General features: G+C 36.7%; 1 protein-coding gene across 4 annotated transcripts in view; it reads left to right on the top strand.

Moving 5' to 3' along the window:
- PLCB1 (phospholipase C beta 1) overlaps window positions 1–24,486 on the top strand; it is a 752,222-nt gene that overhangs the window by 468,111 nt on the left and 259,625 nt on the right. The window lies entirely within an intron of this gene.

Raw genomic sequence — 24,486 nt, forward strand, 5'->3', positions numbered from 1 at the left:
TCCAGTTGATCTCATCGGCTCCTGAGGCTTCTGCATTCTTCACGTAGTTCTCTAGCCTTGGTTTTCAGCTCCATCAGCTCCTTTAAGCACTTCTCTGTATTGGTTATTCTAGTTATACATTCTTCTAAATTTTTTTCAAAGTTTTCAACTTCTTTGCCTTTGGTTTGAATGTCCTCCTGTAGCTCAGAGTAATTTGATCGTCTGAAGCCTTCTTCTCTCAGCTCGTCAAAGTCATTCTCCATCCAGCTTTGTTCCGTTGCTGGTGAGGAACTGCGTTCCTTTGGAGGAGGAGAGGCACTCTGCGTTTTAGAGTTTCCAGTTTTTCTGTTCCGTTTTTTCCCCATCTTTGTGGTTTTATCTACTTTTGGTCGTTGATGATGTTGATGTACAGATGGGTTTTTGGTGTGGATGTCCTTTCTGTTTGTTAGTTTTCCTTCTAACAGACAGGACCCTCAGCTGCAGGTCTGTTGGAATACCCTGCCGTGTGAGGTGTCAGTGTGCCCCTGCTGGGGGGTGCCTCCCAGTTAGGCTGCTCGGGGGTCAGGGGTCAGGGACCCACTTGAGGAGGCAGTCTGCCCGTTCTCAGATCTCCAGCTGCGTGCTGGGAGAACCACTGCTCTCTTCAAAGCTGTCAGACAGGGACATTTAAGTCTGCAGAGGTTACTGCTGTCTTTTTGTGTGTCTGTGCCCTGCCCCCAGAGGTGGAGCCTACAGAGGCAGGCAGGCCTCCTTGAGCTGTGGTGGCCTCCACCCAGTTCGAGCTTCCCGGCTGCTTTGTTTACCTAATCAAGCCTGGGCAATGGCGGGCGCCCCTCCCCCAGCCTCGCTGCCGCCTTGCAGTTTGATCTCAGACTGCTGTGCTAGCAACCAGCGAGACTCCGTGGGCGTAGGACCCTCCGAGCCAGGTGAGTGATATAATCTCGTGGTGCGCCGTTTTTTAAGCCCGTCGGAAAAGTGCAGTATTCGGGTGGGAGTGACCCGATTTTCCAGGTGCCGTCTGTCACCCCTTTCTTTGACTCGGAAAGGGAACTCCCTGACCCCTTGCGCTTCCCAAGTGAGGCAATGCCTCGCCCTGCTTCGGCTCGCGCACGGTGCGCGCACCCACTGGCCCGCGCCCACTGTCTGGCGCTCCCTAGTGAGATGAACCCCGTACCTCAGATGGAAATGCAGAAATCACCCGCCTTCTGCGTCGCTCACGCTGGGAGCTGTAGACCGGAGCTGTTCCTATTCGGCCATCTTGGCTCCTCCCCCTGTCTATACAAAATATAAGGAGCAAAAGAAGACTGTTAAGAGGCTAAAAATAACCTAAACATGCCAAAGAAGTAGAGAGAAAATCGAGGGTGTTTTTAACATTTATTTTAAGTTCAGGGGTATATGCGCAGGTTTGTTACATAGGTAAACTTGTGTCATGGGGGTTTGTTAATACAGATGATTTCATCTCCCAGGTATTAAGCCTAGTACCCATTAGTTATTTTTCTTGATCCTCTTGCTCCTCCCACCCTGCACCCTCTGATAGGTCCCAGTGTGTGTTGTTTCCCTCTATGTGTCTATGTGTTCTCATTATTTAGCTCCCACTTATAAGTGAGAACGTGTGAGTTGGTTTTTAATTTATTTCCCTGACTTGTGATGCCCATTGTGAAAATGTATATTATGGGTTTAAAAATAATAGTGGTAATAACAGAAATGTTAAAAGCTAACATTTCTTGAGCACTTCCTATGTGCTAATTTGTACTGATCACTGACTGCTAAGCAGTAAGCCTCTGAAGGGTACTGTCTGAGCCCTTGTGTAGATGAGGAAATGGAAGAGTTGAGTGACTGCCCCCACTAGCATGGCTGTGATGTGCAAAGCCAGGACTCACCCAGGTTATTCATTCCTAAACTAGAACACCTCTGAGCAAGTTTTCTTTGCACTTGAGTAAAGCAGATGGATTAATGTTTGCTAGAAAGCTACCAGACATTGATAGAGAGCCAAGTTTGCAATGGAAAATTTGTCTAAACCTGCTAGTGTTAACTGGTATGATCTCCCCTTGTTTTGAGACCAGGCTTGTTCTGGAAGTGTTGCGGCTGTTTTCTTCTACAGCTCTATCAATCCCTTCCTCTTTCCCTCCCTTGCAGCACCAACACCTTCACCATCATCACCCTTTTATCTCTTAGGTCTTGATGCCTTCCACATTTTAGGATATCTGATGGTCCTCCAATGTCACTTAATGTATTTTCCATTGGGCAGCATCTTCTCTAGCCTCAGATAAGAATTAAAGTTCTCTCATGAGACTAGTTTGAAAAGCTGAACCTATGAGACAAAGTATAATTTTCCAATACCCATAATGATGGATATTCTAAATAAAGAAGAGTATATGACACCAACACCAAGTTTTTTTTTTAATCAAAAGCAAGGTTGACTCTTGATATTCCTAGAATAGAGGCTTTTATAACAGACCTTAAACTGCCTTAATTTAAAGCAGGTGTATAAAATACAAAATGGTATTTAAAGAGGTGTAGAGATATTAATTAAAATAGGCTTGCTGAAATGCCAGGGATATCATCACTTCTGAAAATTGAATTAAGCCCTGAATGTCAATGGTGAATTAACATGAATAGACTTATCTATCCCTGTCCAAATATATTTTATCCACAAGCTGTGTAATACACGATGATTAACCAGAGGTTACAGATTCTAGCTGAAACCCAATCAAATTCTTCAGAATCCTAATTGAGGAATGCATTCAGGTCAAAGAATATTAACAGAAAAGCCTCTGTCATTTAAAGGGCAAGCAGAGTGAGTGCTTAAAAGTGTTCAAAATTTTGCTTAATTGTTCTCTTCTTGAGCTATTGTTCTTGATGATTTAGAAAACCTGTGTGCTGCAAGTTTAACTGCTTTAATTACAGTGATGTCAAATACGTAGGCCTTTCTATTTAAAGGGAGTTTAATTTCTGTGGCTTATGAAAGAGAAACTGAAAGCATAGTTAAAGTGAATATGTTAGTTGAGAAAGTTCCTGTTCTTACCAAGCAATAAAATTTTCCTAAATGGATGTTTGAAGGAGAGCTGGTGTTCAGAGGTGTGGTTCAGTTGAAGCTCCTCTGGTAGAAGCCCAGCATTTTGTCTGTCTAGTTTTTTTGTCCTTAGCATTGCTTACTTTTATAAAGCCCCAGATATATAAAACTCATTGTTAAAGTATCACATGGTTTGTACAGCAGGATGATTTGCATTATATGAAGGACACCGAAACACAGAAAATGAAAGGTCGACCGTGTATGAAAAACAGGACAAATGCTCTAGCAAAAATAAATTCTACTTTCTCTCAAAGTTAGCATACTTGTTATTTAAAGAAATGTGCCAGAAAAGAAATACAAGATTTTCTTTTCTTTTTTCTCATTGACTTTAACTCTCTCTGAATGGCACCTATAACTAAAAATACATCTCGGGAATCAAGTAACCCTCTTTTATATACATCCCTCTAAATCTATGGCTAAGTTCAATGTTTAAGGTTGTCAAAGTGGCTCCCGTCCAAAATCGGGTTAACATTTGCACTTTGCCTAAAGTGGGACTCCTAGATAAAATTCAAACGACCTTTCTGGTAATCCCAGGGTGTGGGTTTTAGCATCACCAGCTGGCTCCAAATGGGCCACTGCTCTCTCTACAAAGAGGAGGGAGCCTTCAACACAGGGGCCATGCTTGTCCATTCAACTGTGTCTAAATTCACAGATCAGTGTTTCTCTCAGTCCCTAGACCAGCAACATCAGCGTCCCTTGGGAACTTGTTAGAAATGCAGAGTCTCAGGCCTCGCCTCACCGAATCAGCACCTCTGGGATTGGACCTAGCAATGTGTGTTTTAACAAATCCTCCGGGTAATTCTGATGCACACCTAAGTTTGAGAACCACTTTTGTAAATTTGTGTTTCAACTCGACACTAACCAATAATTCTACCACTTAACATTAACAGCTTTCAATTTTATGATCCTTTGTGTTGGACAGGTCAAAGTGGGTGATTTCAACTGCTTAATGGGTACAGAATTTTATTTTGGGGTGTTAATAATATTTTGGAACTAGATAGAGGTGGTGGTTGCACAACCTTGTGAAGGTACTAAATGCCACTGGATTCTTCGCTTTAACAATGATTACTATTGGCCGGGTGTGGTGGCTCACGCCTGTAATCCCAGCACTTTGGAAGGCTGAGGTAGGTGTATCACATGAGGCCAGGAGTTTGAGATCAACCTGGCCAACATGGCGAAACTCTGTCTCTATTGAAAACACAAAAATTAGCTAGGTATGGTGGCATGTGCCTGTAATCCTAGCTACTTGGGTGGCTGAGGCATGAGAATCCCCTGAACCCAGGAAGTGGAGGTTGCAGTGAGCCAAGATCATACCACTGCACTCCAGCCTGAGTAACAGAGTGAGGCCCTGTCTCAAAAAAAAAAAAAAAAAAAAAAGAAGGTTACTTTGATATTTTACGTTATGTAAATTTCACCTTGTTTTTAAAAATATGTAATGTAAATGAAACTCAAGTGTTTTAGATATGCCAGTCTAAAGAAATCTGCAAATTAAACAATTTCCAATTCTTAATCATTCTTATTTTGAGTACATCCTAATTCTTTTTTTTCACATATGATATGATGCATTCTAATTATACAATTACTAAGGTTTCCCAAGTAAACATATAAAACAGAGTATCTGTAAAGCTGTGATTTGAGTGCTTTTCATGGAAAGTTTCTCATTAGAATTTCTTGATCAGCCAAACAACAGTTTTCAACTACAAGCAAAACAAGGGAAAGCATTATTTGGTTGTCTGTCATTGCTAGGGTGAAGACTATAAAAGAGGCAGGAAGAGTAAAAACCAGGCTTTTAAAATTAAATTTCAGGCAATATCTTATAGTACCTCCACCCTCATGTTGGGCAATTCAAGAGGTCTATTCACATTGCATTGTATGAATAGAATTTTATTTCTTATGAAATGTAATATAGAATATTTTATTTTATAATATGATCTGAGGATGCCTCCTGGAATTGTGCAACACAAAGGTCTTGGGTGTTGTCCTTTCTGGGTAGAGGGTTTGTTAGCTACTGAATATATTTGTTATGAATATCACTGGGGATTTTTTAAAGTAAATTTATTTTTTAAAAAACCCTAATCCTATGAAGTTTCACTAAATGTAAAAAACATAAATCAATTAAGGCTTGAAGTAACATTTTATTTTACTGTATAACCCTGTAATCCCCCACACACACATCTATTATAGACATAATACATTACTATATAGAATACTGGAAAATATCGTAAAATACATTAAAAAAACAATTTCCCTTACTCTCAGAACTGAGAAGTAAAATCTGTTGTATCTTGAGAGAGTATATATGTATGTGTGAACACATATCACACATATATAGAGTACAGTTAATAACAAACAGCATATTCCATTTTAAAACCTATTTTCCCTTACCATCTCAGATTTTTTTTCTTAACAAGAAATATTCTTCTACAATATCAATATCATTTGAAGGCCATATAGTATTTCCACTTATAGACGTAGTTCACTTGATTAATTCTGAATTCCCCTTAATTGAACACACTTAATACTTCATTTTTCTTTAAAATATAACAACCTTACCCCTATATTTTGTGCTTTTGCTGATTGTTTGTCAAATATATTTATGTGTAGTATCTCTTTTTATACTAGAAACATCAACCTCTTTGTCAAATTGTTCTTCCAGTTTATTGTATTTTTGTTAATTTTGATTTTAACATGTATTTTATGCTTGGTGTTTTCTTTTTTTTTTTTTTTTAAGAAAAAAGCTCTCATTCTTTTTAAAAAAAAATAGACTCAGGGTATACGTGCAGATTTGTTACATGGACAAGTTTCATAATGCTGAGGTTTAGGCTTCTAGTGTACCCACCACCCAAAAAGTGAATATCATATCCAATAGGTAATTTTTCAACGTTCACTCTCCTCTCATCCGCCCCACATGAGGAGTCCCCAGTGTCTATTATTGGCATCTTTCTGTCCATGTGTACCCATGGTTTAGCTCTCGCTTGTAAGTGAGAACATGTGGTATATGATTTTCTGTTTCTGAGTTATTTCTTTTAGGATAATGGCCTCCAGCTTCATCCATTTCATCCATTTTGCTGCACAAGACATGATTTCATTCTTTTCATGGCTGTGTAGTATTCCACAGCGCACATACAGTACATTTTCTTTATTCAGTTATCCATTGATGGGCACTTGGCTTGATCCCATGACTTCGCTATTGTAAACATTTTATGTTCAGTGTTCTCTTTCATAGTGTTGCCTTCCTATTCCAATATTATGTACAAATTTTCCTATAGTTTCATCATCATGGTTTTGTTGTTTACATTTAACGCTTTATTTGAACATCAATGTGATCTGTGAGATAGTAAAAAGATCTAAGTCAATTTTTCCAAACAGTTAAAACATTTTTTTATCATTTATTAAATAACACAGTACTTTCTCCATGGATTTGCAAAATAAGATTATCCAACCAGGAGCATAAACAGAGCAAGTTATTTAACCTCTCTGTGCCTTCATTTCCTCCTCAAAAAGAAGAAAGCCAGTAACAGCATCTCCCTCAAAAAACTGATAAAAAAAAATCCACAAGGTGCCTGACACGGAATAAACTTCATCAATATTATATGACAACCACTAGTATGATTACAAGTATTATTATTGCCCTAATGCTACCACTAGTATGATTACAATTATTATTAGTGCCCTATCTACCCAACTCAATATGCTAGTGTCTTTTTTAGGATATTTACAATTATATTTGTAAGTGAGATGGCCTATGTTGTCTGTGCTTACATCAATTCTGTCAGGCTTTGAATGAGGGACTTGACGGCTTCATAAAATTAAAAAGTTCTGCATCTGTTTATTTTATTACTAAATGTAGAATTTATCCTTGTTGTGATAGATTGACAGAATTTCTCTCAAACCTTTATGAGCCCTAAACATTTCTTTAAAACAACACTTGGAAAAGTATTTCAAGGTCTTTCTTAATTTTTGATCTGTTGTTAAAAATTTCCCTTTCTTTTGGATCAGTTTTGGTAATTGCTACAATTCTAGAATGAATTTTTGGGGAGCATGCCTAAAAGTAGACACCAATAAGGGAGTTGCTCTAACAGTTTAGGCAGGAGATGGTTCCCAATTCTAAATCCATAGCTTTCCCTAATATCGGGCTTGATAAATAACAACACAGTACCCCCCATTTATAATGCCAAAACCGGGGAATTCTCCTGAATTTCTTTCTTTCCCTTAGCACCACTTACCACAGTCCCACATCCCATTCCTCAGCCAGGCCTGTTGCCTCCATATCCAAATTACATCCAGCGCATCCACTTCTCTCCATCTCCATAGACCTCACATTAGTCCAACCTCCATGAAATAGACTCAGTTGAAATAGCCTCTTAATTGGCTTCCTGCCTCCAGTTTTGCACATGGCAGACAAAGTGATCTTCCAAAAATATAAATTAAATCATTTCACTCCCCTGCATTAAACCTAACAGACTTCTTTTGTGTTTCAAATAGAAATCTGAACTCCATCCCTCTAAGAGCCCTTGTGACTTGGATTAGAATTTGCCCTTTGCCCCAACCACCTCATCACAGATCACTGTGCCGCTCTCTTGCTATGTTCCAGCCTCTCTGGACTCTGTGTTCCTAGAGCAAGCCAATCTGTTTCCTCCCCAGGGTATCAGCACCTCCTGGAACTTTCTTCTCTTCTCCAGACTTTGGTGTAGCCCCTTTTTCTTTTATCTAATGTTCCTACCCCAATCCACTCATTATTTTACCTTACCCCATTTTATTTTCATCACTGACTTCTTCTCTGAAATGTTCTTGTTCATTACAGTTGTGTGTTTATTGCTCTTCTACCTGTAAGCATTATATGCTTTATTTACATGTGCCTGATACATGTTTTGCCTTCATTAAATATGTATTGCATGAATGAATGAGTGAATGAATGGATATAGTCAGAATGATTTTAAAAATGAATAGATTGAGAAATTTAAGAATTAGAATTTTTAAAAGTTAGATATAAAAATGATCCCCCAAGCTGATATGAGGTAATGCTCATGTTAAATAGCTTGATTTAGCCATTCCACAGTGAATACATATATCAAGACATCATGTTGTACACCATATATATATACAATTTTTACTCATCCAACAAGTTTTTTAATGACTAGAATATACAGGGAGCTGGGAGTGTGTGCTCTATCTCTATGTACTTGGGTGTGATTACAGGATGTGTAAAATGTAAAGATCATCAAGTTGTATACTTAAAATTAATGCATTCTGTGCTCTTTAATGCATGCATATTATTTCTTTAAAAAATAAAGCCATAAATACATGTTTAAAATAGCCAGAGAGAGCACAAAATTTAAATAATATGTGTAACTTAAAAGCTTCCATTTTTACATAGTCTAGGACCTAATATCACATGCAAATTTAAAATTTATTTGAAAATGAGCTTTGGGATTCTGTAGAGCTTTGGGATTCTGTAAAGATTTGGGGCTCTACCATGTGGTTGATAAACAAAATTACTCTCTTTACTCAAGGTCCTAAATGGACTTTAAAATGAGCTGGAAATCAACTCTGGCTTCAAGGAAAAGGGTATACCCACAGGGCAAACTTGTTTTGCCTCAAAACATACTTTATCATGTAACGTCCCATTCCTCACCCAAATTAGATAGCTTTACATTATCATGTGACATCTGTTAAATAATTCAAATAAGAAAATACTTCCTGATATTTAGATAAGGATACTTAGATTTATAGGGTATTTTCCTGCATAAGACACTAATGCCTTTTATAAAATGTGTCATAAATGTGTTTTGTGAAAACACAAATATGAGTCAGTTGGCATAGCAACATGCACAGTGTAGCAACTCAAACATTTTCTGAATAAATAAATGAAGGAATGAGGATAAGAAATAAAAATATTAGAGGTAATTATTTGGGTTCCAGATAGAGCTTTATTTTAATTATAGTTTCTTAAATTTGAATGAATTCACTATTTTACCATAATCAGAAGACTGCAGCAATCATCAATTGCACAACAGTGATGGCCTCTGTAATTTGGCACTATTAGCTCCTGAAATGTATTGAGATGTATAAATATAAGCATCTTAATCTTTTCAATATACCCTAGCAAACTGGCCCTAGCATCCCTAGGGCTTTCGGAGCTAAGGGGAAGTTAAATGCCCTTCTCTTATTCCCTGCCATAATAAGAAAAACTTCATTGATTTTAAAGTGTTAATTTCCTCCAACTTTTCATATATGCAGTAGGCATGTCAACAGAGCAAAAATAGTCTTAGCTATTGGAGATGAGGCTACAGATTTTATTAGGTTGGTGCAAAAGTAATTGTGGTTTTTGTCATTTCAATGGCAGAAGCTGCAATTACTTTTGCATCAACCTAATAGATTGACTTATGTCATAACTATATATTTCCCAAAAATACAAGACATGGTTCAAACATTAATATTTGTGACTTAGAGCATCAGAATGAGGAGATTAAAAGTTTGAAAATGCTCCAGCACTTGGATGAGGCAAGAATAGTGAGGTACAGTTTAAGAGAGTTAAGAATTAAAAGTCTTTATGCCAAGCTAAATGTGTCCTTCAAAAGCTGTGCATGTTATAACTGCTGGCTCCAACGCATCTATCTAGTCAGTCTCCGCTATTTTAACCATCTTTTTTCTCTTCAATTTACCACCTATTATTAGGCCAAGAAAACTTGAGCATCTGTCAAGAGTAAAAATATTTTGAAGTTTTCTTCAAACACACTGAATTCCATGATTTACACATGGTTCTTTTTTTTAAGAGATGGGAGTCGTGCTGTGTCAACCAGGCTTAAGTGCAGTGGTGTGATCATAGTTCACTGAAATCTCAATCTCCTGGGCTCAAGCAATCCTCCTGCCTCAGCCCACTAAGTAGGTGGTCAGCCACCTACAGGTGTCAGCCACCATGGCCAGCTTCATACATGTGTTCTGAAGCAACTTTTTTGAAAGCATGGTATACACATCACAAAGGGTGCACAGGTACTTTAGGGTGAATATCTGTATTTGCACACCAATAAATTAACCCTTCTAATGTAAACAATTCAGTGGTTTTTAGTATATTTAGTATATTCATAGATGTAAAATGAGCATCACTATATAATTTTAGAATGTTTTCATCACTCCAAAAAGAAACCCCCTACCCATTAATAAGCACTCTGCCTTCCTTCCTCTTCCCAGACCCTGGTAACCATTTACCTTTCTGTCTCTATGTGTTTAACTATTCTAGAAATTTCATATAAATGGAATCATATAATATTATGTTGGTGCAAAAGTAATTGATGTTTTTGCTTGTGAAAGTAATGGCCAAAACTGCAATCACTTTTGCACAAACCTAATACCTGGTATGTAGTGACTGGCTTCTTTCACTTAGCATAATGTTTTCAAGGTTAATCCATGTTGTAGCATATAACAGTACTTCATTGCTGTTAATTGTCAAATATTACTCAATTGCATGTATATACCATATTTGATTTTCCATTCGTCAGTTGATAGACATTTGGATTGTTTTTATTTTTTGGCTATTATGAAAAATGCTGCTATGAACTTTCAGGTATAAGCTTTTGTGTGGACATGTTTTCATTTCTCATAGGTATATACCTAAGAGTGTAATTGCTGGGTCATATGATGGCTGTGTTTAACATCTTAAGGAATTGCAAACTGTTTTCCAAATTGGCTGTGACATTTTACCTTCCCACCAGCAGCTTATTTGATAAATTCCTTTCAGATAGAATTCATAAATATTTTCTCCCATTCTCTTTGTTATCTTTTTACCTTCTTGATAGTGTCCTTTGTAGCACGAAGTTTTTGTTTTTTATAAAGTTCAATTTATCTATATTTTCTTTTGTTACTTGTCCTCTTGGTTATGTAAGAAACCATTGCCTAACCCAAGATCTCAATGACTTATACCTAGGTTTTCTTCTAAGATCTTTAGAGTTTTAGCTCTTACATTTAGGTCTATGATAAATTTCAAGTTGATTTTTGCATATAGTGTGAGGTAAGGGTCCAAGCTCATTATGATAATGATGAGAAGTTTTATTTTAAATAAACATATTTTAATGTATGAAATTTGCTAATTTAAAGAAAAATCTTAAATAAATGGCAAACTATAAATATCTAAGAAATGTATCTCTTTTCAGGTTTTCTAGGAAAATCAACCTAGGATTTATATTAGTAAGGAAATTTATACTTAAAATTTTACTTTTATTTATTTTACTTTTTATTTATAGAAGGTAAGGATGAAATGATGAAGTGGGATAGAGGTTGACACCTATATATGTGCCAAGCTCTTTGTGAATGTAAAATTCTATTTTAAGGAAAAAAATATTGTGTTTTGAAGGCTAAGAAAACATGTATACAAGAAACTAAAATGGCGCCATTGGGCACCATCTTCTTTAATTCTTAGTTTTAAAATGCAGAGAAATACTTTGGTTTTGATAAGCTTAAGCCTAAGTGTTGAAAAATTCTTAAGTAAGGTTTAAAATTAAAACGACATCAGTATTGTTAATAAAGGGATCACCAAAAAAGGCTTCACTATAGTCAGTTCATTCACATCAAGTTACCTAGTCAGTCTGGGTTGATTACCTTAAAATGTAAGAAGCCTGTATTATGACTTTATTTTAATAATTAAAAAAGTCCTTTCAGTTCTAAAAACATGGCTATCTCATGTTTTTTACTTCTTGAGCCTATAAAAACAATTTCTTTATAAGGACTAGGATAACCAGGAGGCCTAGTAATATCAACTAAAAAACATTTTATTGATGAAATAGTTTACAGAGTTTTATTGACTGTGCAGGAAATATTCAGGGACTCTTCAATCAATTCTGTTAGTATTTCCAGTGGTAGTTTGAGAACATTCCCTTGGCACTGTTTCTATATCTGCAAACTTTTAAGAGATGTATTAGCTGGGCATGGTGGTTCATGCCTGCAGTCCCAGCTACTCGGGAGGCTGAGGCAGGAAGATTGCTTGAGCCCGGGGAATAGAGGCTACAGTGAGCTGTGATGGTGCCACTGTACTCCAGCTTGGGTGATGGAGGGAGACTCTGTCTCTAAAAGGATAAATAAAACAAACTAGAGATATATTCACCTCAAGTTTTCTCTGTTGAAAAACCAACTAGCTTTTAAGGAAGTTTGTAACTTCCTTAAAAACAGTTAGTTGGCCTTTCTCTGTGCTCCAAAAGCATTTATCCCTTTATCCTAAAAGGATCTACGTATTTTTCTCTTCTACCAGATCATTAGAAGCTTGAGGGCAAAGACTGTGCCACATTCATAAACATAACCCTGGTATAGAAAATGGCAATAAAGGCATAAAGTTTGTTGAATGAATAAAAAACACAAATGAAAAAGTATGTTTATGGTATTGGTGGAGCTCCTGGAACATTCATTTGCATATAGGTGAATCAATTATTGTAGGGGAGGTCGCTTCAGTAAATGTTCAGAGTTTTCCTGGGATTCTATGACATAAAGATCCACAAGTCAGCTTTGAAGAAGGCAGCTCTCAAGCCCTCATCTTTGCCGTCCATTGGATGGAGGAAGGGTGGCATAGCAACAATGGTTGTTTCACTGCTTAACCCAACTCCCTGTAGTAAAATTCCAGAGGTTTCACCAGGAAGTCCAACTATACTCTGGTTTACATATTCCATAGGGATTAAATGTCCTGTGCTCCATAGGTGCATTGGATTATCGCGCATCCACTAAACCCCATAGATCTGTAGATTACCTTAGACCCTTCTGCCTCAGTTACTGATTGAGCCACATGTATCAGGTTGTTTAGGTTTCCATAGCCTCCCCTGTGCTCTTGAGAGCTTAAAGCCCCTTCCCTAGCAGAGCTTCATTACACAAAAATGGAACTACCAACCTAATTAATGACACAGCCATACTTCTTTCTATAAAAAGGACATTTTCTGAAGTCAAATACTCTACCCCTGAGCTGTACCTGCAAGAAGGACATTTTCTGAGACAATCTGAAGAAAGTCACCATCTGTTAATGGCTTTTCAGGAAGAATTTGGAGTTCTAACTAGATAACCACATTTCAGTGTTACCCTTAGACATGGCCCAGCTTAACACACGAGTGAGCAGAGACAGATCTGGATGTGAGATGTGTGGGTGGGTACAAACCCATTCTGTTTGCTTTATTTTTAATGATAAAGCAGTAGAGCTTGGAACAGTGGATATTGGCTCTGTTGCATACATGAAATGTGTAAATGCTTGTCTCTTTATTTATTTAAAAGAAAAAATAATATGTTGAAAGGCACCACAAGAAGTGCCCAATACTGTCCAATACCATGCTGAATTCATAATTTCTTCTATGTATAAGGAATTGTGTGCCACACACTTAGCCTAAACAGCAATCATATAAAATGACATCAATGACCACAACTATCAATTATGATATTTTTATTCAAGTGCTCAGGTATTAGAGCATAACAATTGCAGAGCCATTTCAGGGTTTTCTGGGGGTGATGAGTTTAACAACGGACAACATTTGGGTACTGAACTTCAGGGACATTAGCTGTGTCTGTTAGCAACTCTGCAAGTTGCTTTTGCTGTATTTGAACTTACAAGGTACAAAATATACCTCACAAGGGGAAATTCAGAATACAGTCTAATAGGTGGCTCCCTTCTGTGCTAATATGTGACTTTCAATCCATGTCATAAGATTCTTATAAAAGGTTTAGCATTTGTAAGTCCTCATGTATAGATTGAAAAGAAACTATCAGCACAAATTCCCACTGAAAAGAAAACTTGATTCTTAGTTGTTTTGAAAAATGATTTTATTTTTATATTTTTCTCAATATTATAGTAAGGAAATGAGTTCATGGTCTTGTAAGCATTTATAAAGTATATAAAATGATGAAGAGAAAATAAATTCCTGTAAATTGAATATTTTTATAATCTCAAGGTAAGGAAAGCTTTTTTATACATGGCAATAAATCAGAAAAATTATAGTGAAAATATTGATAGAACCAAATATAAAAAAATTAAATTTCTATAGGAGAAAATACCACATCATTTGACATTAAACCAAATGATACATTTGAAAAAATATTACAACATATATATCAGGCAAAGGGTCAATAAACACTTAAGCAGCCCAAAAAAAGGTTGTTTATAAATCAATAAGAAAAAAAATCCTACTTGAATAGGGGGATTATAGCCTTAACAAACTCCTTCTACTCTAAAAGACATGTGAATGGCCAATAAATAAGAAGATATATTTCCAATAACTAGTCATTTTAAAACACAAATAAAAACAGTAACAAGATATTCTATTATTTTTCAGCAGACTATCAAAGATAAAAAAAAATTGTCAATAACCCATGTTGGTGATCTCACATGCTGTAGGTATGATAAGTTGAAATATCAATACCTTTGGCCCTGCAGTTACACACCAGGAATTTATCCTAAGTAAATTATCATTCAAGTATTCAATTATATATATATATATATACACACATATACACATACACACACACAGATGCTCACTGAAGCATTGTTTATAATAATAAAACCTGTCCAATGATGAGAAATATGTTAAATTATGGTGCATCTATATAGTAGAATACTACAGAACCAAATTAAGAGGGAAATATATTTCTATATTTATAAATATTTTATCAGTATATCAGTAAGCAGTCAAGTTACAAATAAATATGTTTACTTTGATTCCAGTTATGTAAAATTCTGTGTGTGTGTGTGTGTGTGTGTGTGTGTGTGTTTATGTAGAGAAATGTCTACAACTGCACCATTCAACTTGGTAGACACTGGCCTCATGTTGCTACTTAAATCTGAATTAATTTAATTTCAACCAAATTAAAAATTGTGTTAGCCACATTTCAAGTATTCAATAGCCATGTGTATCTAGTGGCTACCATATTGGACAGCTCAGATTTGGAATAGTCCCAGCATCACCAAAAATTTCTGTTGACAGCACTGGTCTGGAAAGATGTTCTCCACCATGTTTTTCATGGTTGCTTCTGGCTAGTGGGATCTGGAGTTAATTTCATTTAATTTTCTAAATTGCTTGAACTTTTTATGAGCATGCAATTAATTCATATTCAGAAGCTTCTGTCATCTGAAAAAAAACTCACCTATGATTCCACCATGTAGAAATAAGCATTGTTAATATTATGTTGTATTTCCTTGCAGTCTTTGTTCTAAATGCTCATAGTTGCACAGAATTACAATATGTACATGTTTTTAATGTTGTATTTATATCTAATACACCATAAGCATTGTATCTTATTCTTTAAAGCTCTTCATAAACATTACTTTAAAAAGCTGCATACTGTTCTGTCTAATGTCCTTAAATGATTTTTGTTATATATGTTGCCTTGAATGTACTAAAATATTTAAGAATTTTGCAAATTAGTTGGGTTTGGGAAAATCAAATTTATAGGGAAGACAGTGATTTATAGTTCTTTTGTTATATGTAGAGGACCATCTAATACATCACACTTTGGAGATGCTTTTTTTGTTCCAAATCACTATTCAAAACCACCTTCACAAAACATAATAGCTTTAGAAATCAATGTTTTTGATAAAGTGCCTTTATTTTCAAGTATCCACTTTCCCTACTGAATGCAACAATGCACAGACATCTTTGTTATCATCCACCTTCTGAGGAGATTTATCCAAAATGTGTCACCTCTCTTTGAATCCCTTTAGAAACCATTCTTTGATGAACATACTTTATTTGGCTCTCCTGGACAACATTTTGATAAATATAAAATGACTTTAACACAAGAATCAAAGGGAAAAAAATTTCAGAATTAAAGAACAATGACCTGAAATCCATGGAAGAGGAGCATGTGTAACAAATTTACTTGACATCTTGCTCTGCAAGTTGCTTTTGCTGTATTTGAACTTCTATCCGGAATAAAACTGAAATCAGGGGCTTTGTGTTCTATACCATACCCTGGTACATAAAACCTTTCCAATTACATTTATGTTCTCCTAGGAGGGATGGCCCCAAAGGCACCTCAGACTTTGCATATCAAAAACCAAACTCATAATCATAATCATACCCTGTACTCCTCCCCAACAGGGTCCTTCTCCAGATCTCCCTGCCTCTCTTGACTACAACTCCTTTCTCTCAGTTATGCAGTTCAGAAACCGAGGGTTATTACTGACACCTCCATTTCTTCAACCCCAAAACTGAATCCAACATCAAGTCAAGCTGATTTTGCCTCTTACATATCTCTCCAAATCTGTCCCCCATATTCTAGCAAGTCACATTCCATCCTTCCCCCGTTTAAAGCCATTTGGTGGCTTCCCCTTGCTTGAGGGCTTAGAATGCCTTGACAAGAACAAACCTTACTTCCTTGCAGAATCCGGCTCCTTACCTATACAGCTTCATTTCACCCAACCTTCTCTACTAGCTTTTAATTTTCTCATCCTTGCTGCTCTTCCTCCTACCACAAGAAATTTGCATAACATGCTACTCCACTGCCTGAAGTGCTTCTTACTAAACCCTCCTTCATCTAAGACTCTTCTCCATCTTTCAAATTTCAACTCATCATATGCTTGTTTAGGGAAGCCCTCTCTGATTTCATTAATTATGTTAGACTCACCTACTAAACTCTTTTGCACACATTAATGAGGCTGTTTGATTAATTTAATGCCTGTTTCCTTGCCAGAATGTAAGCACCACCAGGGTGTAAGCATCTGTTTTTGTTCACTGATGTAGCTCCATTAACTAGCACAGTGCCAGATAAATAGTAGGTGCTCAATAAATATTTGTTTACTGGATGAATAAAGACCATGAGACAGATGCCCCCAAGCACAAGGAAAATGCTGAGTCTTCTACAAAAGAATCTTGGAGCATTGGTCAACAGCAGAGCCTCTCTAAAGAAACAGATTCCCCCATGAGGTGAAAGCTGCATAAGTCATCAAACTTTATAGTGAAATATCCTAATTACATTTCCCTTTGAGTTGGACTGTACTGTATGTACTGCACTCAGTATTCCCCAAGAATAGTTTGTATCTGAGATATAGAGCCCAAGAGGCTAGGCCCAACAGGACTATTCTTGGGGAATACTCAGAGTGGATTCTATTTATGTATCCCAGAGAAGGCCTAAGGAGAGAGATCTTGAAAGCATTCATGATGCAATCTCCTGCTGGGAAGAAGAAAGCCAGATGGGAGCTAAAAATTGATGCCAATAAGAGATTTGGAGCAATGCTGTTCAAACTGAGGCCTTTTCCTGTTTCCCAGGAGCATAGAGTCATCCTTCTACTAAGTTTTAAGACTTACAGACCACCTGTAAATGTAACTGGCAGTGTGCTGAAGCCAGCTTGTACCAGTTCATGAGAGCCAATTGTTAAATGTTTGCTAAATTTGCTACAGATTGATACACACAGCCATTATGATAAATTAAATAATTTAAACTTAAAGCTAAAGAAATTATACTAAAAATGCAGGTAATGAATACTCAAAACTCATCACTTTCTAATTATTTTATTAAATGTTATGATTAAGTATGATTTTGAGGCTATTGATAGTCTTGTAGCTCTATGGTGAAATTGTGTGCTACTGCTGATCTTTTTTTCAATTCTGAATTCAGTGAGATCATCAGGGTGGCTTGAAATTGGCTATGTTGGGAGTATTTACACCATGGAAAACAGTAAATGCTAACATTCGGGGATTTGAAGGGTTTTGTTGTTGTTGTTTTGGGTTTTTTGGTTTTGTTATTTATTGTTTGTTTTGATTTGTTAAAAGCCTGTTGTTGAACATTTACCGGCATACCACAAGAGGCAACCAATTCATGGCCCAATGTAATCTGTCTTTTTGTACTTCATTGTTGAAATTACCTAGCAATACTAGGAAATCTTAGGTCGAAGTGGAATTGTGAATCTTCCAATCATCTAAACCACATTTCTTCTAAACTACATTTCACAAAAACATATTGGGTGGGACTCGTTTGAGAAAAAAAGACTATATATATATCTTTTTAATCCCATATCATATACTGCTATTTTTTAAGTACCTAAGATAGTGTTTGGTATAAATTAACCATATAGAAAATATTTGAATAAATTAATTATAGGAGTCAAGAAGTGTAATAATTTGAGTTAATTCTTGACAATAGGATGATTTGAATTCTCTTCATATAAAATGGGTGGCATTATAATTCATTTCAAAATATTTCATGCATTAAATATCTTCTTAGGAAGATGCAAGAACACTTGACTTCCCAGTTTCCAAAGGATTTTTAAAATCCTCTGGGAAAATATTGGTTGGGGAGAGAAATGATGGCTGCGAAGAGGGAGATGAAGAGAAAAATGTGAAAAAAGTGAACGAGATTTGAGAACAAAAGGAAAAATAATTGCCTAAAAATTAATCAGTGCAGGCCAACAACTAAAAGAAGCGACTAATGTCCTGGGAATATTTACTGCTTTTTTGTAAAGTTTTTTTAAAATTAAGAGAGCTTTACACTCCTTAAATTTCCTTTCTATTCCCTATTTAGAATTGTACTGGCTGGGTGCAGTGTGTCACATCTGTAATCCCAACACCTTAGGCAGGCAGAGGTGGGAAGATAGCTTGAGCCCAGTGGTTCAAGCCCTGCCTGAGCAACACAGTAAGACCCCATTTTCCACAAAAAGGGAAAAAAAAAAAACAAGTTAGAATTGCAGTAACAATTCTGGTGATAGCTTTTACAATCACATAACATAACTAACAGTAGACACAATCACATAACTCACAAGACTATTTTTTTCTTATTGAAAATTGAGGTCTTAGAGATGACAACTTTGGTCTTCATGTATAATGTGTTTTGATGGATCAATAGTAAGGCATTTTAGAAGACATTTTCTTACTTTCACCTCAAAAGAAGCACACACACACACAAAGGCATATTGAAGACAGGGCTTATTTAAATGCAACTAGTTATTCCTTATAAAAGTAGACATCAAACCTTATCAAGGCTTTGAATTGTTAAGATCTTTATATCCCTGTGTTTCTGATGGTATATTATTGATTTTTATGTATTACAGAATATAGTTAACCCATGTGTATCTAGAGTAACACAAAAGGTATATAAATAAAACAAAGGTAATAAATCTGAAAATCAAATAGTATTTACTCTTAGAATATTTTTATAACTTTCAGCAAATACGTATTCACATCTATATTTAGCTTTATAGATAAATTACCCATTTACTTCAAACTCCTTCAGTTACCTGTAGTGAACTGGTGGGAAATTTTCTTGCTTCTTTTAACTCCTACAATCATTTATAATTTTAATAAGAAAAAGAGGCCAGGTGCGGTGGCTCATGCCTGGGAAGCTGAGGCAGATGGATCATGAGGTCAGGAGTTTGAGACCAGCCTGACCAACATGGTGAAACCCCGTCTCTACCAAAAATACAAAAATTAGCTGGGCGTGGTGGCATGTGCCTGTAATCCCAGCTACTCAGGAGGCTGAGGCAGGAGAATTGCTTGAATCCGGGAGGCGGAGGTTGCAGTGAGCCAAGATTGCACCACAGCACTCCAGCCTGGGCGACAGAGCGAGACTCTGTCTAAAAAGAAAAAAGAAAAAGAAAAAAAGAAAAAGATAAGTATCAGCTAACATTTATTTCACTGCATTTTTTCATAGCATTCTTAAAATAAGTAATCATGTCAGACTCCACAAAAATGTATTAATTCTTTATGTACATGTGATACATTAGAGTTTGAGGATTTAATTTTGATCACCACACTAATGATATAAGGTGAACAGACATTGCTATTATCATCGTTAAAGCTTTGAGAATATGAGTTGCCTAATTTACAAAGCTAGTTAAATGGAAGAACCAGGAACTGAAAAGATCTAGAAATGACTTGTCCTTTAGCACTCTTTAAATTAAGCTTCCCATGGAAAAATGAATTAAGGGAAAAACAAAATTAAAGTGCAAATGTTTAGAATACAGGTAGTCGAGTATACACAAACTATGAATGTATTCCTAAATGTGCACACAAATATACATACTGATCGACAAATCTCAAAGTAAGTAAATGGATATACATACATATACTAAAATGTTCTTGTCTCTCTAAGAGATTAAATTATTCAGTATGTTCCCCCCATATTGTGTTTCATTTTCATTTGTAGAACTTTTCAGTGTCTGGTTCTTCCATTTAACTAGCTTTGAAAATTAGGCAACTTGTATTCCCTGAGCTTCAACTTAGTTTTCCCTCAAGGTGGATGATAATAGCAATGCCTGGTCACCTTACAGCATTAGTGTGGTGATCAAAATCAAATCTGCAAACTCTAATGTGTCACATGTACATAAAGAATTAATATATTTTTGTGGTGACTGACATGATTGATTACTTATTTTAAGTATACTACCAGCTATTAATTTTTTTTCAAGTACTCACAACTTGTTATGTGTGACTCTCAGCTCTTAACATATAATGATTCATTCATTTCCCATAGTAACCTTTTTAAGGGGACACTACTATTATCCTCATCCCACAGTTTGGAAAACTGAGGCACAGAATGATTAACAAAATTTTTTAAGGTCACATTTCTTCAAACGACAGAGCTAGAACTCAAAGCCAGACAGAATGCAGGCTGTCTGGCCGGGCACGGTGGCTCACACTTGCAATCCTAGCATTCTGGGAGGCAGAGATGGACAGATCACTTGAGGCCAGGAGTTTAAGACCAGCCTGGCCAATGCAGCAAAAACTCATCTCTACTAAAAATACAAAAATTAGCCAGGTCTGGTGGTGTGCACCTGTGGTCCCGGCTATTTGGGGGCTGAGGCATAAGAATCGCATGAGCCCAGGAGGTAGAGGCTGCAGTGAACTCAGATTGCACCACTGCACTCCAGCCTGGGTGACAGAGAAACTCTGTCCCTTGCCCCCACCAAAAAAAAGAAAAGAAAAGAAAAGAAAAGAAATAGAATACAGGCTGTCTGCTGTTTTCCTCCATGTGTCAAAAGCTCACAGCATAGATGATGGATTTTCTTAACAAAGGGAACATCGTGTTTGTCATTATTAATAAATTGTCTCCTCCTTTTTTGATATGTTTGATTTTAAATTATGCTCTGAGGTTTTAGAAGCCCCTTTGACACATCTAACTGTAGCACAGTACCATGGAAGGAAGCAGATATCATTACAAAATAGGAAAACTTAAATCTCACCAATAAAGAACTCATCAACTAGGGAGATGCTGCGGACTCATTGTAAAAGTGTCTGTGCATTCTGTTAACAAACAGGCCTCATTATGATAGCTAGAAGCATTGACCTTGGATGAAAGTTGAGGGGAATATAATGCTTTTCATGCTTTGTCGGGGGTTTAAACAGGAAGGCACATAGGATCCTAATTGTCTGCTTTGCACACACCATTACCCCTCAGGGCATGTGGATTTTTTATGCATTGCAGTGGTAAGGGCTGTGCATACAAATTTTGCTGGCAGAAAGGTGGTAGCATATGTCAAAAAGACTGGGGGGATAGTTTAAAACATGGCTGAAAAGTTGTCTATACTTTAGAATTTTTAAGTTTGACAAATACTGACTCAATGAGGAGGAAAAAGCTAACTACTTTTTCCATTGACTAGTTTTCAAATTGCTATAGTTCATGCACTTTTATTTTCAGCAAGGATGATTGTACAAATGATGACTAAAATTGACCATTTAGCTTCGACTCTTTCCTAGGAAGGCAAGCACTTCCATGAGACCACCTTTCTTTCCTATTTTGATTTCTCATATGCATTATTTTATATTTTTAACAAACTGCCCAAAATATCGCTAAACAAGGTAACTTGAATGAGTGCTATTTAAGTTTTATTCTGCCAATTGAACTATTTGCACTATTTTATATAAACTGCATCAAATTGGATATACTTTGTAACACAGTGTGATATGGAGAGGGCTTAGAGTTTACCATCAGGTGTACTTGGATTCAAATCTCCCTTTACACCATTTTATAAAACTGAGCAAATTACTTCATCTTTCAGCACCTCATGTGAAACTGGAATAACAATAGCTATTTCTCTGTGTTAGTTTGCAGATTAAATAGGTGGAAGAAGATACAGAACAGCTGGTGTGGTAGTTGACACAGTCACTAATTAGAAGAACTTGTTGTTATATGTATCATTTTTATAGAGAACTGAACAGAGTCAGCACTTTGGGAGGCCGAGGCAGGCGGATCACGAGGTCAAGAGATGGAGACCACCCTAGCCAACATGGTGAAACCCCGTCTCTACTCAAAATACAAATTTAGGGGGTGGTTGGTGGCGCGTGCCTGTAGTCCCAGCTACTCGGGAGGCTGAGGCAGGAGAATCGCTTGAACCAGGGAGGAAGAGGTTGCAGTGAGCCAAGATCACGCCACTGCATTCCAGCCTGGTGACAGAGCAAGACTCTGCCTCAGAAAAAAAAAAAAAAAAAAAAAAAAAAAAAGAATCTTAGTTAGCCTATCTGATGAAATTCTTTCAATTGTAGATCCCATAGAATACATGAAGATTAATCAATATTGAGATAACATTTCCTTATTTCCTATAATCACTTCTTTAATGTTGTAACAGGTGTATTCAATCCATTGATATTCTATTGGCTCACTCACAGAGGTTACCTAAAGAGAGTTCCCATATAGTCCTAAGAATGTTTTCCGGCTATGGAAATGCAAGAGAGCACACCAGGAATGACTGTCCACCAGTGATGGATGAGACTGAACAGATAAATGCTGCAGTTTCCAGGCTACTTAGGGACATCCTAAGATGTGTTCTTCATTCTGTCTCCAAATGGCACTAGTGTTTTGAGCCTCAGTTGCCCAAAATGGTAAACCGCTAATTAACGCAGTCTTTAAAGACCTTCTTCCCTCCTTGTCTTACTTCCCCACTCCTCATTGTGCTTTCTGCAATCATCTCCAAAATAAATTACTTGTCCCCAGATCTTTGACTTGGGTCAGCTTCTGGGGCATCCAGACAAAGATCCTGTCTGCCAAGCGTGTGTATTGCAACCTGGGAAACTATTAGATTGGTGCAAAAGTAATTGGGGTTTTGCCATTACTTTTGCACCAACCTAATAGCTCAGGCAGTGCAACTTTTTGAAATAGGTAATAGCAGCATTTTCCCAGCTCTGAAGCTGTCTCTCCACATTCTGAGCCTAATTTTCTTGGTCCAAGGACTGTGGATACTTTATTTCAATCCCATTTTCTGCTTCTTCTATGGTCAGCCTGCCTGAATGCCCTCCAGCAGCCCCTTATCTTTCCTTGCTTCCTAGCTCTCGAAACTGCATTAAACCAGACCCTGAGCTTGTTCCTGGAGATGAGGAAAATCTAGGATGCTATTTAGGGATGCTCCTTTAACTTTATTTATCTCTTCTCTCTGACCGCTTCCAAGAACAACCAAACTTTTAGCTCCATGGGAACTCCAGGGAACTTTTAGCTTCTCTGTTTGTGAACCAGGAGAATATTATCTGGATGATCGCCTTCCTGTTTCTTCTAATTTTTTTTGTTTTAGACTTAAATAGTGTGTTCACTTTAGCTCAATCAATTCAAGCCTGACAGCTTCAAACTGCTTTATTTCAGATGAAGATGCATGGCTAAGCTAATTATATTTTCTCTTCTTCATCAACAGTTTTCTATACTTATACAGTGACTTTATAAATTCATCATTATTCCATCCCAAAACAAATATGAATACTCTTGTTATGGTAATGCCATTGCGGGATATGAAAGGGCAGTCCTCTACCAGCTCTTTTTTTTCCTAGTATGTACCCATAGTTGCTTTTCTTTGACATAGTCAGTCTGTTCTCCTTCTACTCCCTCTAGTTAAAAAAAATAGCTAAAAAATATTTAAAGATTTTCCATCTGTTACTTGCAGGAAAGAAATACTTAAACAAGTAACATCCTCCGAGTCTTTTGCTCTATTTAGAAGAATATTCACAGCACCATATTTCAGAGCCATCATTGATGCAAGTGGATAGGTGTTTCCTCTATAAAGGCTTGCTGGCTGTGTGAGCCGCCTAAGCCACTGGTACGCCCTGGTGAACACAGTGACATCCTTCATCACACTCACATATAAAAGAAAGAAACCTTGAAAATGAGAGGTATGAGGATAAGCATTGATTCAAAGGGAATTTGTTAGCCTGTGTTTTATTTTCTGAGATGCAAATGTTGAATTCAAGGGTTTGATGGGAAACCAGCCTGGACGTAAATTTATATATTTCCTCTACAATGAAATTTGAGTAAAGCATAGCAAGTCGGCTCTGCCTTCAAAGAAAAGGTAGCTTTATCACGGTGAAGCTGAATCACACGAATCTCACTGAAGTATAAGGAATCCATCTCTTTCATTTCCAACTGTTGTACTGAGTGCTACTGGAAAGCCTCTTATATGCTTGATGATTGATAGGAATGGATTTGAGTTCCATCCATATAACTGTAATTCAGATTGAGAATATTGCATTAAGTGCAGGGAATCAAATTAACTTACACAAATCATT

Source organism: Pan troglodytes, chromosome 21 (assembly GCF_028858775.2).
Source record: "Pan troglodytes isolate AG18354 chromosome 21, NHGRI_mPanTro3-v2.0_pri, whole genome shotgun sequence".
Lineage (NCBI taxonomy): Eukaryota > Metazoa > Chordata > Mammalia > Primates > Hominidae > Pan > Pan troglodytes.